This window comes from Ptychodera flava (assembly GCF_041260155.1).
Source record: "Ptychodera flava strain L36383 chromosome 23 unlocalized genomic scaffold, AS_Pfla_20210202 Scaffold_23__1_contigs__length_28996876_pilon, whole genome shotgun sequence".
NCBI classification, from domain to species: Eukaryota; Metazoa; Hemichordata; class Enteropneusta; family Ptychoderidae; genus Ptychodera; species Ptychodera flava.
In genome coordinates this window covers 10,692,103-10,711,115 of record NW_027248277.1, presented here as the reverse complement: position 1 = coordinate 10,711,115, position 19,013 = coordinate 10,692,103, and the positions used below count along the sequence as shown (strand labels likewise).

Below are 19,013 nucleotides of genomic sequence, written 5' to 3'. Positions count from 1 at the left end.
ATATTACACATGGCTGGTCGCCCTCTAGGCACATAGTGCCAGACGTTAAAAATGTGGTGATGTTTATTATGATTGAAAATATGATAGCATTCTCATAGGCTATTTGAATACTAGGCGCCCTTCTCAATCCCAGATTCTCGCATTAGCGAATTTGTCAACAGCCCATTGTCAGTTTGTCATTCTTTTGTTTTCCATGATTGAATATTTCATCAAGTAAATAATATTCATATTAGTAAATCTGAGTTTGATACCAGAAGAAAGTGATTTCAAGGGATAGGTAGACAATCGGGCTGAAATATGAAGTACTTTTCTTCTAGCATAATGTTAAACTGGGAACCAAATTTCCAACTTTGCAGATGCCAACTCGCCATTTCTATTTAACCTCAGAATTTCGGGGGTTATTTCGCTTGTCGGAAACTATGAATCACATTGACATAGATAATACCAAAATCAAACTACTCTTACAGCATTGGCATGCAAGGTAGTGTGTGGGAACAGCGACTACTGGTATCTCCCCTATTGAAATTTGACTGAATACGTATTTCGTCACAGCCCCTCAAAGAGGGTCTGTGGTTTCATGAAGGTTTTGGGTACTTTCGATGACTGACACCACTTGGAAATTGCGATGCGACATCGGTACAACAGAACTGAACAGACGCTTTACCAACACCTGGTACAAAGGATGAAAATAGTCGAAGCCAGTTCTGCGTAAGACTTCTCTCGATTGACGACTATTATAGCTTGCTGTATCGAATGCTGCTAAAATTCATATTTTAAAAGTATAACTCCTACTCCCGTCAAGTACGTTTGACGTAGCTGTATACTTCATACCTCACCTCACCTCACCTCACCTCTCCTCCTGAGAAAGACATAGGCCATATTGTCTGTTTATTCAAGTGTATCACATCGAGACGCAGCCTCGCTCTAGAGGGACCGTGGTGTGATCAAAGGTTTTGGATCAGAAGTCTCATGAAATTTGTACCCTTCTTGAGGTTGCTAATTCAGCAAATAACACAAGCGATAATTCTCAGTGTATCACAGTCTGCAAACAATGCCAGCAAAACATTTATATTAAATAGTAGAGAACGAATTCAAACAATGTTCAAATACTCGGAGTGTAGGTACAGAGGTAGTTTTGAATTAATAAATATAAAAAAAAGAATTGAAAGTCCCTAAATGACGCCGAATCTCAATGCCGGTGATAATGAGTGGCTCGGAACTCCAACATAATTGTGTTCAATTTCATTCTTAGATTGACATTCAGACTTTGATTTAATTGAATTTGTATGGATTCGAACTCACTATTAGCTGCAACAAAGCGCGTAAAGTGTGAGACGAACGCTCAACACTGCGGTATTTACTAAACTGGTTGATCCACCATAAGTTTGAATCCTACGGACGGCAGTGGATCACGTGGTCTGCCTATCTCTCTTGGCGAAAGGTTAGATCAATATTCTGCCTGAGTAATGCCACACGTCGCGAAACATTTGGCTTCTTTACTAAATGATATAATTATGTATTTATGCCTGAGCTTGGGGAGCCGCAAATGTACATAGTAGATAAAGACGAGGTACAGTTTCCTTACATTAAATCCTGTTTATCAAGCACACAAATACGTGTTATTTTGAAAAAAAAGATCAATGATTGAGTAAGGTGGTGTACAGTGAAAACATTCACATATTAATAGGTTTGTCGTTGAGATCCTGACTTGCATTTTAGCTACCCTGCCTGTGTTTGCAAAGGTCAGAACATTAATCTAATCTGTGGACACTGTCACCAGATTATCACCGTATTAACTGTGACAAAGTCAACAACGAACGCACCAGCAAGGTATCTTCTGCTATACATTGCTGGCGCGTTCGTTGTTTACTTTGTCAAAGTTAATCCGGTGATAATCTGGTGACACCGTCCACAGATTAGTAATTTACACTTGCTTGCTTTGGCGCATTAGGCGATCAAACTCTTCAGATAATAGATGCAGCATGTTGACAAAATATGTCAAGGTTGGTAGAATAAACCTTTATTAGCAATACAACAAAACACCTACCCATCCGTAGGGACGGACATGTAGGCAGCCCTTAGCTATGCATTGTCTAACCTGCGTGCAGGGTTGAAGGTTGGCAATGAAGAGCAATGTCCCATGTCCGAAATTTAATGAAGGTGTGCATTTATATGCAAATCACCAAACGCCTGAATGAATCGCTTTAGCGATACACCAGCGATAAACTCGGGACAATTTTGTTGATCCGCTGCAGTCTACCAAACAATTACAAAAACAGGACAACATTTTGCACTGTGTAAACTTTCCTCAAATTTAAGGAAGCCAAAGTTTTTCTGCCACAGTCGTATTTATCCTTTGAATGTCAATGAATTCGAAGATCTGTTACTCAATGAGAGTTTACGACATAGGATCCACAACAGTATGCTCTTTACATGGCGAATAAATTTTTACTGCTTATGTTCAGTACATTGTAAAAAATCATCCTTCTGCCTGGTTAAGTGACTGCACAATCGTTGCATTACTATTCTTTCAGTTCGGTGAGGGAAGGTATGTTAAAGAGCTTTCCCACGCGCAACAAAATGCCTGCTGAAAACATTCAGTGCATCTCGACAAAAAGGTTAGTAGCTATTGACATTGGCCCGCGGCGCTCGATTGTCTCCATTTAAAGTCCGACATGTCTTTTAATGGTTTCAGATAAATTTATGTTTCCCCAGGGCGAAGATCCTCCCATGGTCGCACATGAGTGATTTTTACAATTGGAGTACTTTTTAAAAGACCTCAGCAACGAAAGTGTCGTGTAGCACAGTGTCTTCTCTTTTTCAACAACCAGGTGACTTTGAACTCGGTGTGGAACGGTCAAGGGCATATCGTCAGTTGGCACGAAGCAAGACATCCGCTCTATCTATGTATCAGATTATGCATCATTAGAATTGAAATCAAATGGAACTAACATTTAGATTAACCATAATTGCTTAATTATATCTTACATATCTGCCGTAAGCTAACAGATCAGGTCAGACACAGACGACGATTTGAAGCGAAGGTAGAGATATACTATTATGATTTCTTCTAGCAAAACTTCTGGATACGCATCTCTCTGTTACAGAAAATGTGTTGATGATACCGCTATGTATTGAAATAAATACCGTGCAGATAAATCAAAATTGCCAACATCAAGACAAGAAAGAGGCAATGATGGAAAACGTGTAGTAGAAACTTGGAATTTTTTTGACAGCTGTTGCTGCAATCACGGCAACTGTACAGGAAATTGACATCCAATATCTTTTCAGTTCCGAGTTTACGAGGATTAGGCCTAAATACAGAAAGCATACCACATATCGTGCTCACAAGGCTCGTTAATTCACATTGTTTGTGACTAGAGTAAAATAATTACTCTCCTGAGCTGTCATACAACAACAAACAGCCGTCACGTCTAATAACTAGATTTCAAAATCGTCCAGCAAAAAAATATGCAAAGGTACCAGGGGAGCATTAAACACTAATGAGAATGCAACACTTCGACACAAACCATCTATGAGGAATGAGTAGAAAATACACATCGAATCAAGCAAAATAAAGACATATTTCGGAATTGGCTGTCCTCCTTGTCACTTTGCGGTGAAGTAATCCAAAATTTCTTCAAAATACAGGATTATGGCCGTTAATTCAGAAAGAAAAGACGCACACACGATAAATATATGTTTTCTTGACAAGTACACCCCATGCCTAGCCTAAGTCATTCACTTTCACCGAGTAAAGTTAAATGCACAAATAAATATTAATTCGTGTAAATTGTAAAATTGTAAAATCTAGTTAAAATTTGTAAAATTGTAAAATCGTGTAAAATTCAATTTTACTCAGCAATAGCCAAGTCATCGTTTGTCTGTATCTGTCCTGATACTAATTTAGACACTTAATTGTCGACTGTCAACCAAGATCTCTCATGTTCCAACTTTACAAGGGTGGTATTCATTAAGATACATAGATCTTTTTATATAGCGCTTCAATGTATTCTAATTGTGTATGACTGCAGTAAAAATGTATAGCCACGCAACACGGCACTACCGTACGTAATTTTACAAGATTTGAAAATTGTCCATCGAAGACGTGTGCAAAAATATTAGTATACAACGAAGCACTACAACACCAATTAAAATGCACGCAGCAAAGTCCCGGCGACATTCTTAAAACATGAATGGTGATTTAGTATTAGACTGAAACAGACAATAGCATCAATTCAAAGGCGGTGATGGTTTCACCATCTCTCATGCGCAGATGTGGGGTTATTTTAGGAGATTTTCCCTTTAGGGGACTGGAAACTGAAATGTCATTCAGGTCACTTTCTCCCTTTTAACAGGTCATTGAACCCAGCCAACATTTGCTGAAACATACAAAAGTGAGGGATTTTATGAGTCATCAGTGAGAATCCTGCTATCTAGTATATTTCGTAGACCTCAGCTGAATAATAGCATTACCATTCTGACCATTGTAGCAATAACCGCGCCTTAACTCTTGATTCACAATGTCTTATGACAGTCATGCAAATTTCGTTGCCTGAAGCCGTCTTTGTAAAAAACGAAAGAATTTTCTTCGATACACTCATGGCGAATTGTGTTACTCCTAGCGCTCCCTGCCCGTGCCATGCAGCACTTATAACAAAACGTGTGTTCTTAATACATATTCTTGAAATATATACATTTCGATAGGTCAGTTATCGTTCATCAACTAGAGAACCCTAACTCTATCGCTAAACACGCAGTATTATTTGGACACCTCTTGCATTCCAACTTTCCTCCTACAGAAACTGAACAAGTTGGAACAGTTACACCTCTCTTAATCTTCCTATTCTCAATGTTTATCTCGTAAATATAGCTATCGCAAGCTTTTATTACCTTTTCCCAGGTTCTTCCCAGATAGATGACTTAGAAAGGGTTAGATACGATGCTGTGTGGACTTCTGTGTTCATGTTCCGTTCACTACGTTACCCTCCACCACAATAGAGGGAAACACTGTGGACGAACACAAATCGCTGCACACAGACTGAGGTTGCTGCAAATTTTGTCAGGAACAAAAACTACATGTACAATAAAAGAAGGGCGTTGGCCTCTTCTCTGGCGATTACACGTGCGCACGTCCGCTCTGCATTGCAGGGCTATAATAGGGCTTCGGCGTAGTCATAGCCGAGCACTCTTGACTCATACCGGCCGTAGGGTTAATAGCTGACCATTGCACATTGGTTGATACCGTGGTAGAAAACTACGGGAAGTAATACAAGTAGTAACCTCTTTGGTTTTATTTTGCGATCACGCGTACGTTAGTCCATGGAGGTAAAAAAAAATTCTCTTATACCTCCGTGGTCAGTCGCTCGCTACGATCATGGAGCCAGGAGCGAAGGTGGTACCTCCACGCTCCATGCTACATGCTCACTGTGTTTCGACTGTCGTTACACACGGCTTTGCTAGGTATGCATTGTTTTCCCTTTTTGATGAACGTTAGTGTTGTGTTTGTAGAGAATTTTGTGAAACCAACAAATTTGTCTTGCTTTATTCGGAATTGTAGCTGTCTTACAAAGAGTAAATTACTTCACTGCCCACGTTTGGGGTTATCAATCTGATGTAATAACCATTCCCCATATTGAAATCGATTTTAAGTGTGTGCTTTAACAAGAAAGTAACTCATTAATTTTATAGACGTGGTGGGTATGGCCGATTTACCACAAATCACCACGTCCAAGTCTGTGTGGGGAAAAGTTGTCATGTGTATCTGAATGACAATCATTAAAAAGTGAAATAGTCTATATCGTGGCTAACCTTTTACAATATATGGGTGGTTTCAACACTTATTTCATCGATTATCCGAAAATATGATTTCACATACAGTAAACAAGGGGGTAATTGGAAGATTACGGTCAATAGTCCCTGGCACATACAACACAATTGAATCAGCGGTCACTGATATGCCACCACCTGTGAAACCGGTCAGTATCATACACAATGTAAAATGTTACTCACCGATTACTGAGGTCGATTTTTGTCTGCATAAATCCTTTCATTCCTCCAGGCTGCAGTTGTCTACGACGATCCCGTAATCAGGGAGGATTTGTTAAGATAATATCCAGGAAGCTAAACACGTGTAGTTTAGCATCGCTTCAATTTATACTAGCCATGTATCGACTAGCATAAAGATTCATTCTTAAGAACAGTCACACAACAGCACACGACCGTCATGACTTATTACTAGATTTCAAAATCGTCCGGGGAAAACTGTGTTAAAGTACCACCAAGTCCGTATACGCCAGTCAGAATGCACGCTGCAGACATCCAGTGACGTGTGCACTCGTGAAGACACGAATGATTATTCAAATTGTTATTCAAATTGTTCACTGCGATTAAACTGATCTCGATGGAAAGACCAAGGGTATGTGTTTTCAATAGTTATTTATCCCTTAGGCCTTGTTCAAGGACTCGTTCACGCAAGAGTGATATTTTCTTTGATATTTCAAACTAGAGCACGAGTGACTGAAGTGGTATAAAAGACTATTTCTCGGTTCGACAGTTTTACAGCCACAGGCAGACACCGGATCACTGACCTGCAAGCTAGCTGACGGATTATGAGAAGAGGACTAGAACAAACCCACAGTGACTAATAAGGAAAGGGATCAGGGCAAAGTGTGTTAATAAAATGAATCAGCGTTAATGAAATATCAAATTACATGACTTGGAGAGATATAATTTTGTGAAAATGGCTACCCCGCCCTTCCCTCTCTGACGAAAAAATCCAAGATTGGCATCTTATTGCATTTTGAAACTATACAGGGGATTTACCTTAATGGCCCCTCCTCTCTCTCTCTCCCTCTCTCTCTCTCTCTCTCTCTCTCTCTCTCTCTCTCTCTCTCTCTCTCTCTCTCTCTCTCTCTCTCTCTCTCTCTCTCTCTCTCTCTCTCTCTCTCTCTCTCTCTCTGGGAAAGCTGTCGTATGACAGTGCAGTGTCAGGGACACGAAATAAACAAAGAAAATGACTGAGTGACTCTGGTTGCCCGTTGTCTGACCTCTATTTAAACGCAGTGGGCCATGTAATCTAACACACAGAGTGTGAAAACATCCCATGGTAACAAACACAAAATAGGACATCGATGGCGATCAACGAAGAACTCACATGTCGTACACACGCGTGTTTCTGACTTCGTGTACCTGATTTTATATTGCTTTGCGAAAAGTACTTTAAACTATAGAAGATTGAGATTGTTCAAATTGAATATCCATACTCATCAAGCTTGATGAATTTACCTTCAAAAATTGACTTGATTAAAAAATGCTTTCTCAGTTGGTAAATTACAGTGTAAAGCCTTAAGTGTGTATATCAGATGAAAATTCGAGCAAGGGTTGATAGTCCGTTAAAGGCACAAATGTCTTAAAGGTACTATGATTAATACAACTATTTTATTTCTCAATTGAAAGGCACATGGCCTAAGTTTGCTAAAGCGTACCATGGTGAGTGTATGCCTGTGTCTAAAGAAACAACTTTAACTTGCTTGTAAACTTTAGTCAGTATAACGAAAGACCTCTGTTGCCCCATGGTCGAGTGAGCGTGTCTGACCCTCTTGACAAAGCATCTGTTTGACTGATATGCAGATTAAATAGTTGAAAGCCTAAGGAAAAAACGAAAGAATCGTGTTTGATAAGCAAGTGGCGCTTCTCTATGTGTCCCTCGTCATGCACCAATTACAATGATGAATTTTCGGTGTTTGAGTATTATTACCGTTAATACATTAAGACATCGAGCTTTGGTTTGTTTACCTGAACGAACCCCAAATATGACCGATATTTTTTTCGCTTTACCTTATTATACATGCAATCAAGATTATATTCTATTTTACGAATATTTGCTACGGCTATATTACCATATTTCGGCACATTCTGGTAGTTTCGTTGGTCTGGTGCGGGCGCCGGAACCGATCAGAATGTGAATCAGCATTGTACATGATGACATCTAAGCCATACCCCGCCTCGCACAAATGACGCCATCATGTCGGGAATTCCCCTACGTTGATGTGTTAAAATATGTTCACCTTGACGGGTTTTTTTTCTGGGAGAGACGCACATTTACTGTTCATGTTGAAAGTCATCGATAGCAATTTATCTCTCTTACATTGCAATTTTGACGACTCACCATTCCCCAAAGCCAAACCACCACTGCGTATGGGTTTCTTTATGTATTCGATGCTTTGATAGCTGTGGTGCTGTTACTAGAAAAAACATTGCGTTGTGATCGGACGAAAAAATAATGTCGACATTCGCCTCCTGAATTAACAACATAAAATTGGGCAAGATAATTGCTTTTACTACAATGCTATTGCACTTTGTCGATATTCAACAACAGATAATTCATCCCTGTGACATATCGCGCTGTGACAGCACGTACCGTTGGTCCATATTCGTTTTTTTCTATCTGCACAGGAGGCGAATCAAGACTGGTCTTGAGGTCATTCGCGCGTGTTGCTGAAGTTTGAAAGCGAAGAAGCGCCCTCTGCAATCTGATATCCCTGTTGTTTGCCAAACATATAAAATTCTTTCATTTCTTAAAACTATTGATTTTGAGATATGAACAAATTGCAAGGACGTATCACCTTATTAATTTAACATTGTGACAACGTCGTAAGCATAGATTAGACTTACCACAGTGTAGCTACAGTCTCCTATGAACTTTTGCCCCTTCGATTTATGACATTGAAATAAAAATCATAAAATTCCACTTCCTTACGACTGGATGAGACAAAAATGACCCAACATATAGTATATGCAGTGCAACGAGCGACTTGAGTTGCCCATCGCGTTGCCTCGTTAACGTTTTTACGATGTCATCCGTGTCGTTCGATTACCATGGACGAAAACGACAATTATATTATATCATGCTACCATGCGCCATTCTGATTGGACGAGAGCAATGCTAAAATATTGTTTTAGCACTGATAGCGGTGGTAAAACAGGCCCCTAAACCAGCATTTTTGAAATTGACCGGTCGGTGCATTTGAACGATGTGGCTCTGAACTTAATCCGAAACAGTCCGCTTTGTTACGAAGACCGAGTTCGAATTTCGATACAGAGATAAAGTATGGTTATTTAACTCACCTCCTGGTGAAAATAAGCGGTCTATGATGAAAGAAATCTCCGAAGCAACACATTTATTTTGGTATGATGATGTACAAAATTGTATATAGGGTAACAGCGCACTGTGTACAGTTTGCTTGATCGATTCAGCAGGAGTCGAGACGCGACATACCGCTCTTTAAAACGAATCTACTACTAGTATTCGTTCATACACAAATAAATTGAAACTTCCTCACTGTAACGGTACGTCAGATATTCCTTCCTAGAGTTTGGGCTGTAACAGACCAGGGTGTTCTAACGATGTAGCCCAAGAACTTGAAAAAGTTCAAAATAACAATGCGATCATTCCTGGCGACTGCGACGAAAATCGCTGTGTCAGCGTCCAGCTCTCGCTGAATCGGGCACACACTCTGCTCGCATATTACAACTGGTCATACAGTCGCCGTAATCCATGTCTGGATTATTTCAAAACTGCACGTTTTCTGGCACAAATTATCCATCCAAAATATCCATCAAAAATAGAACCTGTAACCCCACTACAGCACCTCCCCTGTCTGAATGTTACGACGGTTGGCGCACACCGGACTGACAGTAAATGAGACATATCTATTTTTAGTGTACTACGCAAAAAAAAAGCCAGCGCTATTGTTTTTATGTATATTTACGAAAAAATTGTTACTTTTCCTTTTGCTTTGAACTCTTGACCCATTTCTGTGTCTGAAGCAGTTTGTGTTGCATGTAAATTTAATGAAATTTTGATGAACGTATGCGTATGTTATCGTAGGATTGTGTTCGTGTGTTGTCAACGTAATCCAAACTTATAAAAATGCTCGGTCTCGGGCGATGATTTTCCGACGTTCGATCTCTCAGACGTAAGTTTTCTGCATTTTGGGCTGAAACTGACGAAAATGCCGGACCAAGACGACAAAGACACACAAGTTGATATAATATAATAGCAATAACCCCCTTCGCAGTCGGGTATACACTCGATTTTGGTACAATTCGCCCCATATAGCACTCGCCTATCGGCTCGTGCTATATGTCGCGCATTGTACCAAAATCTCGTGTATACCCTCCTGCGGCGGGGGTTATTGCTTAAAGGGATAGTAGCGGCAACTTTTGACCATTTTTGCCGCCCGACTACATGATAAAAACCCAGCTAGACAATATCTATCCCTCCCCAATTGTCGATTGACAAGGAAATAAGTCGAAACTAACACCCGATTGTGAATAACGAACGGTAATGAAACCGAAGTTCGCGGCGCTTGTGTTTACAAAATGTTAGGCGATCACGTGGTATGGAGCACAAAGAGTGATGATATCACTAGCCACGCGAGAGCGGGATTTAAACGTGATCACTGTAACAACGGCGACGGAGAGAGTCATATTTATATCAAACTTACGCACATGTGTATCTGTTTTGATTGTGATGTACGTCCACTGTTCGTTTGAATCTGGAGTGCTATTTGTTCAAACTCTTTTTTTTTCTGTTGCTTGAGTATGAGAGTGCTTTTTACGTTTCAAGTGGTGATGCATTAGGTCAGAGTAAAAATGAGGTAATTTAGGCCCGGCGCATTAGCCGGACCTGGCATCGGCAGTCGATGCATCGCCCGAGCCAGCGCCAGGGCCCGAAACGACTGTCACCGCGTCAAAAAGCCCGAAACGTCGAGCATTTTCCCACCAACTATTCATTACAAAAGTTTAAAACTAGTGCATTCATATTTCGGCCAGTTTACTTTGTCGTTTATCGGCGAACAAGTCAACTAGTTCAATGTAAAGGTGACGATGCGATGCTGTACTTCAAGTTAACGGGATTGGGAACGGCTTCACTTACACTCGGGCCCACGGACACCAGTTGTGTAGGTACGTTTGACGTTGACGTACATGATCCATGAATTACTGCTGAAATCACTAATGCATTCAAAACGTAAAAACAAAGACCCTGCCGCCAGCACGTCTGATTCTCTGGATTTATTTACTGGTTTACTAGACTTGGTTCAAGTGTGTGATTTGTGAATTAACGTGTGAGTTGGGTGAACGCTTGGAATGCGATGATTTTTGTTCTGTTTTCATGTGAAACGTGTGAGTAGGATTATGTGAACGCGTTGAGTGGGGTGAACGCGATGCAGGGGAGTTTTACCTGGCACAAGCTAACTCACTACTGCTATAGCTGCACAGACTAAATAAAAACGCGTTCGATCGCTACGAAAATCTGACCTGGGCAGCCAAATTTTACACGAGGAACTTTTGCAAATCATTTTTTTTTGAAAATACACCGACTTGAACAAGTCTCGCCTTTGTCCTGTGACACCCTAATGTCTCAAACGGAGATTTAGGAGTGGGAAGGCAATCTTCCCGAGTTACATGATTTGATTGTCGTGCATGGAAATCTTACTGCATGGTGGGGATAGAGTTACTGGCGATTTCCTCGTCACTCAGAGAGGTGGCGAAAAGTTTCGTTTCAGCTAGCTGTGGGTCCATAGCTGTGGTGTTTTCGGACGGGATTTCTGACTTATACGTGCTGGTTTAGACTTTTACGTTTTTAACCCCGCCACCACAGCGGGGTTAATAACGTAAAAGCCAAAACGTTAACGCCGGTAGCCTACGAAAAATTCAACGATGAGAATATTGCTTTATAATTTGTGATTTTTTTCTGAACAACACCCAAACAAAATCCGGTTCTTTGACTTCCAGTTCTTGCATATTTCACAAAGTCCTCGTCAATGTTTTCGAGCCATGCTTCTAGTTATTTCTCCCGCGGCGTGTCGATATTCTGTTCGGGTAAATCTTAGCTGTTCATCGTCTCACAATTTTACAATTTTCCAAAGATGAACGACAGAATGGCCGCCGGCCGCGCCAGTCGACAGGACCACAGTGTCTGAACAACGTCTAAGAAATGGGTTGATCTTGAAATTTTGAGGTCAAAATTGGAGGAGTGATTTACAGAATTGCTTTGGCGGTGAACTTCGCTATTTCGCGCCACGATCTTTTGAGTTTGGCGGGTTGATGTTCTCACTTGACAAGTTGAGCGACAGCTGGGAATATCTTGCGGTAAGACGCGCTCGCGTCTGGGCCTGTTTTGACGTGACGTTTTGAACACATCAGTGATTTCAGTAGTATTTTTTGAGCAAAATTTTTGTGGTACTTGTAGTTGAGTCATTACATTTGCTAACTCTAGTTACGTTTCCTAAATATCAAACCAATAAATTTAAACGTGCCACGTTGTTTCTTCTACAGCGACCACAACAAGTACAGTGAGCAGTGACAGTTTGCGAGCTCGGACGCGGGGCCCGGGTCACACCATCAATGATCGTTCAGTGTAAAGCCGTCTGCGATGTGTACGGGCTGTTTCATCTGCTTATATTTTCCTGAAAGAGTGTTTGGATTTTGGCTAATCACTCTGAAAGGCGCTTTCGTACTTTAGACATTTCCATCGTCAGTATTGCCTATTTTTAAGTGCATGTTTATTGTTTGTTTGTTTTTATGGGGGGGGGGCACTCTTACAAAAATTTACTTCAGTCGCGAACATCACCACTGAATATGACAACATACAACACGAGTGTACATGCATGGTTACAGAAATAAGATTTTTCGCAAATGAAAAAAAGACAACATAACTGCAAACTATAAGTCATGCGAAGAATTTATCTACATAATAAGTGACCAAATTTTACCCAGTTACCCGCAACTCAATTTGGTCTCTCACGTTTGTAAATTTTTAGTGATTTTCGTAATGTTCAATGGTCATGACAGTGAAGGCTACTGTAAACATTTTACATCGCACAGCCACACAGTGGTGGACATGTGAATATGCTTCCTTGTTTAGACATGATAAGGATCGGATATTGCCAAACTGTCAGTTATATTTCCAGCTGTCAATGTGAATGACAGATACATTGTTCGGTCGACCCACTGTACTGGTCGCTTGCGCTGCGCGCTGTAGTGTGGACGCCATGTTGAACCAGAGTTGAACTGTGCGGTACTTCTCTTGCACATGCGTACAAAGTCGATTACGTTGCATTCCGTGTGTCAACATCGTTGAATTTCTCTCCGTCAAGAAATTCACTTCGTCAACATTCTTTATCACGAGGAATTGATACACGTTACGTACTGAGGTCAATTAGTAGGTGATTCTTCATGATTCACTATGCTTATTCATGTGAATAGTTCGCGACATGCAACAAAAATAGTGAAAATATTCTCAAAAGTTACAGCTACTATCCCTTTAAATGTCTGCACTGCGTAAAAATCTCCGCACTGTGTGAAATTTATCTATGCGCTCTGGGAAATTCTCCGCGCTGTGTAAAAATCTCGGGCTGTTAAATTCTCCGCGCTGTGTAAAAATCTCGGGCTGTTAAAAAATCTCCGCGCTGTTAAAATCTCGGCGGTGTGTAAAAATCTAGGCGCTGTTGAAAACTCTTCGCGCTGTGTAAAAATATCCGCGCTGTTTGAAATTCTTGGCGCCTTTTTAAATTTCTCACTACTGTTTAACATTTCTCCGCACTGTTTCAAATTTCTCTCTACTGTTTGTCTCTGCGCTATTCACTTCTGTGACTATTCTATGAGGAAAATGAGGGCAACTTCACACAGTGTATGCGTACAGCTGGCAATGTTTTACGGGTCGAATATTAGTCTGCTAAATACGTAGTCGTTACACTTGTCAGACAAAACAAATTGAATCATAAAAATCGACAGGAAATGGCCCAAGGATATATCCTTTACAATCGAATTAATGTAAGAGAACAATTTACAAAAACACTGGACATTTTGCAATGTGCAGATGTGTCCAAATATTGATTGTAAATTACTACATGTATATCTTGGCACGTTGGAGCGGGTGGAGAAGTCTAGTCTGATCCCTGTCCCATTTCTACCTCTGGCTGCGCTGCTTACTTATATAGAATCAGGTATGGGATTGGTATAAGCCGCCATATTAGTAAGACTTTTGACTGCATATTAATGAGAACAGTCACCTGTCAAGATCATGTGATCAGCACATCTAGTAGCAAGCTCGTTAATTAGAAGACAAAACATCGGACGTTGAAGTTATTATTTGCACGGCTTCACTTTAAAGTCTCCGACTCTGTTCTTCTCGGATGGTACTTTGTGCTGAAATGACGATTATTGTCTATGATTTTTTTTTCTCAGACGTGACCTGACCTGGTGATCATGGTGACAGACTATATATCCGTCCTTTAGCATGTACGGCACTGACTCAAAAATAAATGATTTTTGTTTTTTTTTCATTCAATGTCGACATGGGATGCTTGGTTCGGGAAAATATGAGAGTAAAATGGCTCCATGGGCATACGAAATTAAATGCGAAGAGATTTCCAATTTTGAAATAAATTCAGCGCAATCACTGCACGATGCTTATAATAGCCCATATCTGACCCTATTTTCGTGAGCAGTGCAGCCAGCGGTAGAAATTGGGCAGGGACCAGACGAGAATTGGTACGAGCGCCACTTATGTGAATTTATTATAATGTCCGTCTAAGATATTGACAATTGCCACTCGGAAGTAAATAACATTGAACTTGGAGGCCATGAAAATACTTCCTTGAAACAAATTCATCCAAGCATATGAGCTTTCTGGTACCACAATCTTTATCTATGTTTGGGCTGCAGTTTGTGTTTATAGAGTCAGGTTAGAGGGGGGTTAACGATCACCTCAAGGTCACAGAGTTGTTGCATCTTGACACAAGAGGCGCTGTTTTTAATCGACGACGATACAATGAAATCCATGCGGCTAAGAAGTAATCTGGGGATGGAAATCGGTCGTTTTAAACCAGTATTAGCTTAAAGTTCGCTAAAACATACCGCCTGTACTGCGGCATTTTGTAATACGACGCATTTTGTAACAACTTACGCAAAATGTAATAAGGGTATCAGCATTTTGTAATAAATATTGTTTACGCGATTTGTAATAAGGTATCAGCGTTTTGTAATAAAACGCGTTTTGTAACATAAGTTAACGCATTTTGTAATAATTATAAACATCCGCTGATATTGTATGTGTTTCAAAATGCTTTGTGTTTCTGAATACGTAAAAATGTAATAGCATAAATGATGTCGATATTATATCTCACTACCGAGGCTAGGTTATCATAATAACGCTATATAAAGGGGGTCTTAGTTGATAGTCAAAATGCAATTGAAGACAGAATGAGATTTATTGTATGCGATTTATAATCGAGAAAACAAACCGAGAAAGTTTTAGTAGCTTTTACATACAGTACTGTACTTTGAAAAGACAATATACTGCAGACCGTTCTGCATTTTTTCTCTTCAATGTTACTGTTGGTGGATGGAAAGAGAAAGGCTTGGACATGACATGCAGAGCTAAGAATATGTTAAAAGACAGCGACATCATCAACATTGACAGTGTTGTGTTCTAAGACCTAATTTTATTATACTAATGATGTACATGCCACAAACCCACCTTATCCAGAAATGGTTCCCTTGTGACATTTTGAGGGGTTTGGTATGATTTTTAGGGCGTTGCTACATTATTTTTACTTTTTTTACTAAAGATAAACAATAATATTGTTTTTTTGGTTACAATAAAATTGTGTATTCTTATGTTTTTGCATGTATATTGGATGAAGTTTGCAAACCTCGAATAATCAAATTCTGAATTTTGCAAAATGATTGTAATGTTAGTGTATACTGTGATTTGAACGAAGCTTTTATTGAGATCATAAAATTATGTTACAAACATTTTCCTGGAACCATCCGTTGTAGACAACAGAATCTAATATACATTTAGACATAATTGAGAAATAGGAAGTGATAAATTCTTTAGAATGTCGTCAGAGAGAGAAGCAATATGTGAAAATCATTGTAAATTTAAATACTGGTGGCCATCCTGAATATCTAATGAGGTCATGTGACCAGTATTTGCATATTTTTGGGGCAATAGTAATACTACAATTCAAACAATATCTTGTAATTGTGGACGAAGTTTGATAAATTCAATAGTCAGAAGATATAAAATAGGATACCTTGACCTGTCTGACCCCTATTCAAGGGCGCTGTGTGTAATTCTTGACTTATGAGAGAAGACAAGAAAATCTGTGTAAGGTTAATCAAATCTGTGTAAAGTTTATCATAATGTATAAAGTTTACATCAAAGTCCATGGTAATGGGACTAAAAATGTGATTTAGCATTGGGATATGATAAAATATCGATTATCTTTTACTGGAAAACTGGAAAACATGTAAAGATAATGATAAATTTATATTGTTTGCGGCCATTTTGAATACCTAATTAGGTCACATGACCAGTATTAGCATATTTTGGGACAAGTGTGTCATTGTCATTCAAAATATACATACTTACTGTGGGAAATATTTCATAATATTAGGTGCTGGATGTTATGTTACATTATGCTTTGACAGATTTAACACTTGTACAGAGCCTTTGTTTACATTACACTTAGCAGGTCAAAATGATACAAAATATCAGTGTTTTTTCAAACTTTTTGTCAAAATTTAATTCCAGTCCATGCTGACGTGATAGAAAACAGGTTATGTGATGAAAAATTATGAATTAATGAGGAATTCCCATGAAAATAAAGAAATATGTTAAAAAGTACAATATTTTATATATTGGCGGCCATTTTGAATACTTAAAGAGCTCACGTGACCATAATTTGCATATTTGGGACAAACTATTTTATGGTGAAATATAATGGTATGGGGACAGTCTTTGTTAATTTAAGAAGTCAGACGTCACGCTAGATGGTATTTCCAAATGTGAACTCCACCCCAGGGCCTTAGGGTGCAAAGGGTTAAAGTATAAAATAAATGTACGAAAGGTTGCAGTATTCTAAGCAACTTCTATACGTATGATATGTGTTTCTCTAAAGTTTATTGTCGATAATTTACGGTAATAAGATCGGAGGGGCACGTATGTATGTATGTATGTATGTATGTATGTATGTATGTATGTATGTATGTATGTATGTATGTATGTATGTATGTATGTATGTATGTATGTATGTATGTATGTATGTATGTATGTATGTATGTATGTATGTATGTATGTATGTATGTATGTATGTATGTCAGTATGTCAATACTGACAGCTGATATTTATCAAAATATACTGATAAACACTGACATGAAGCAGTCAATTAAAATACTGAATGATAATTTATTTTAATCATCCCATAGACAAGGACAAAATAAAGCTCTATCGACAGACCAGCCACTTTTCCTTGTATGTAAAGGTGACAATTCATATCTACTGAGCCATGGTTTTGTTTTCTCAGATCTATTTCTTTCCTGTTGTGTTCCTCCTTTAAATCTACGATATCGCCCATTGGTAAAATTTGTCTAGCCAACGAGCTAGGATAAGCTGCCCTGCAATACCATGATTAAGCTACATTTTATTCGCTATCCTACTGGTTATACCTGCCAAATATCTGCCATTATCATTAAATAACAGCCATAGAAAGATAGATGGACAGACAGACAGACAGATAGATAGATACTTAGATAGATAAATAGATAGACTCAGGCACTCTTTCCTCCCTTCCTCCCTTCCCCCTCCCTACCAACATAGATGCAGACATACATAGATACATACATACATACATACATACATACATACATACATACATACATACATACATACATACATACATACATACATACATACATACATACATACATACATACATACATACATACATACATACATACATACATACATACATACATACATACATACATACATACATACATACATACATACATACATACATACATACATACATACAGTATGGAGCCATTCAATGACGCACGGTTTATCGTCAAATATGAAAGTAAAGGGGTTATTGCATGCCCGTTACGTGCCCGTTTTTAAGGAAGCTCGATTGTATTGTTTGCGAAGGCAGATGTATATAATTTATTTTATGTTATTATATTTTATTTTATCTGTGTATCTACCTGTTGATTGCTGGTTGTCTGCAATACATCAGAAAGAATGTCGTTATCCTCTATTTAATAAATCAACTGACTGTGTATACCAATTATTCTCTCAAATATATAATAATAAACTAGTCAAAATCTAGTAGTTTCTGCCTCAGATGATCAGTTGGTAAAAATACTGATTGACAGCTGTCTAAAATTAAGTCTTTCTAATTTGAAATGGAAGTCAGGGAGCGATCAATTTTTGTACTTACTTAACGAGTAAACACACACTTTGTAATACCATTCCAAAGTCAATAAAATATCTGTTAATGCTTTAAAACTGGGGAAAGTTTTTAAAATTATTACAAAATGCGTTAACTGTTATTACAAAGTGCGAATTATTACAAAATGCTGATACCCTTGTTACATTTTGCGTAGACAATTTTTTATTACAAAATGCTGATACCCTTGTTACAAAACGCGTAGACTGGTTTATTAAAAAATACTGCAGACGTTATTACAAAATGCGCCAGTTATTACAAAATGCTGATACCCCTTATTACATTTTGCGTAAGTTATTACAAAACACGTCAGTATTACAAAATGCCGCAGCACACCGCCCTCCAAAAAGTCTCCATCAGCACAGTTAAAAGCAGAAATGTCATATTGCCATTCTATAAGTATACTCGTTCGCTCGTTTGCTGTCTGTTTGTATGTCTGCCTGTCTTGTCATGTCTGTCTGTCTGTCTGTCTGAATCTTTATATCACTCTGAAGTTTCTCCCTTCCGTGTTTTGAAGCATCATCAGCGGTGAACGCCTTAGTGGAATTTAAAAGACCTAATTGTTACAAATGCTTTGTTTTCTTGCCTTATGTATGAGCATTATTTTTTTGAAATCACTACTGGTATTATGATAGCAACGTGATCACCACAGACAATGTAGAAAACCGCAAGCAGGGTAGGATTTGAGATATTGGCCCTTATTCA

General features: G+C 38.9%; 1 protein-coding gene across 1 annotated transcript in view; it reads right to left on the bottom strand.

Moving 5' to 3' along the window:
- The window catches only part of LOC139124222 (uncharacterized), a 104,519-nt gene that overhangs the window by 42,064 nt on the left and 43,442 nt on the right, over nucleotides 1-19,013 (bottom strand). The window lies entirely within an intron of this gene.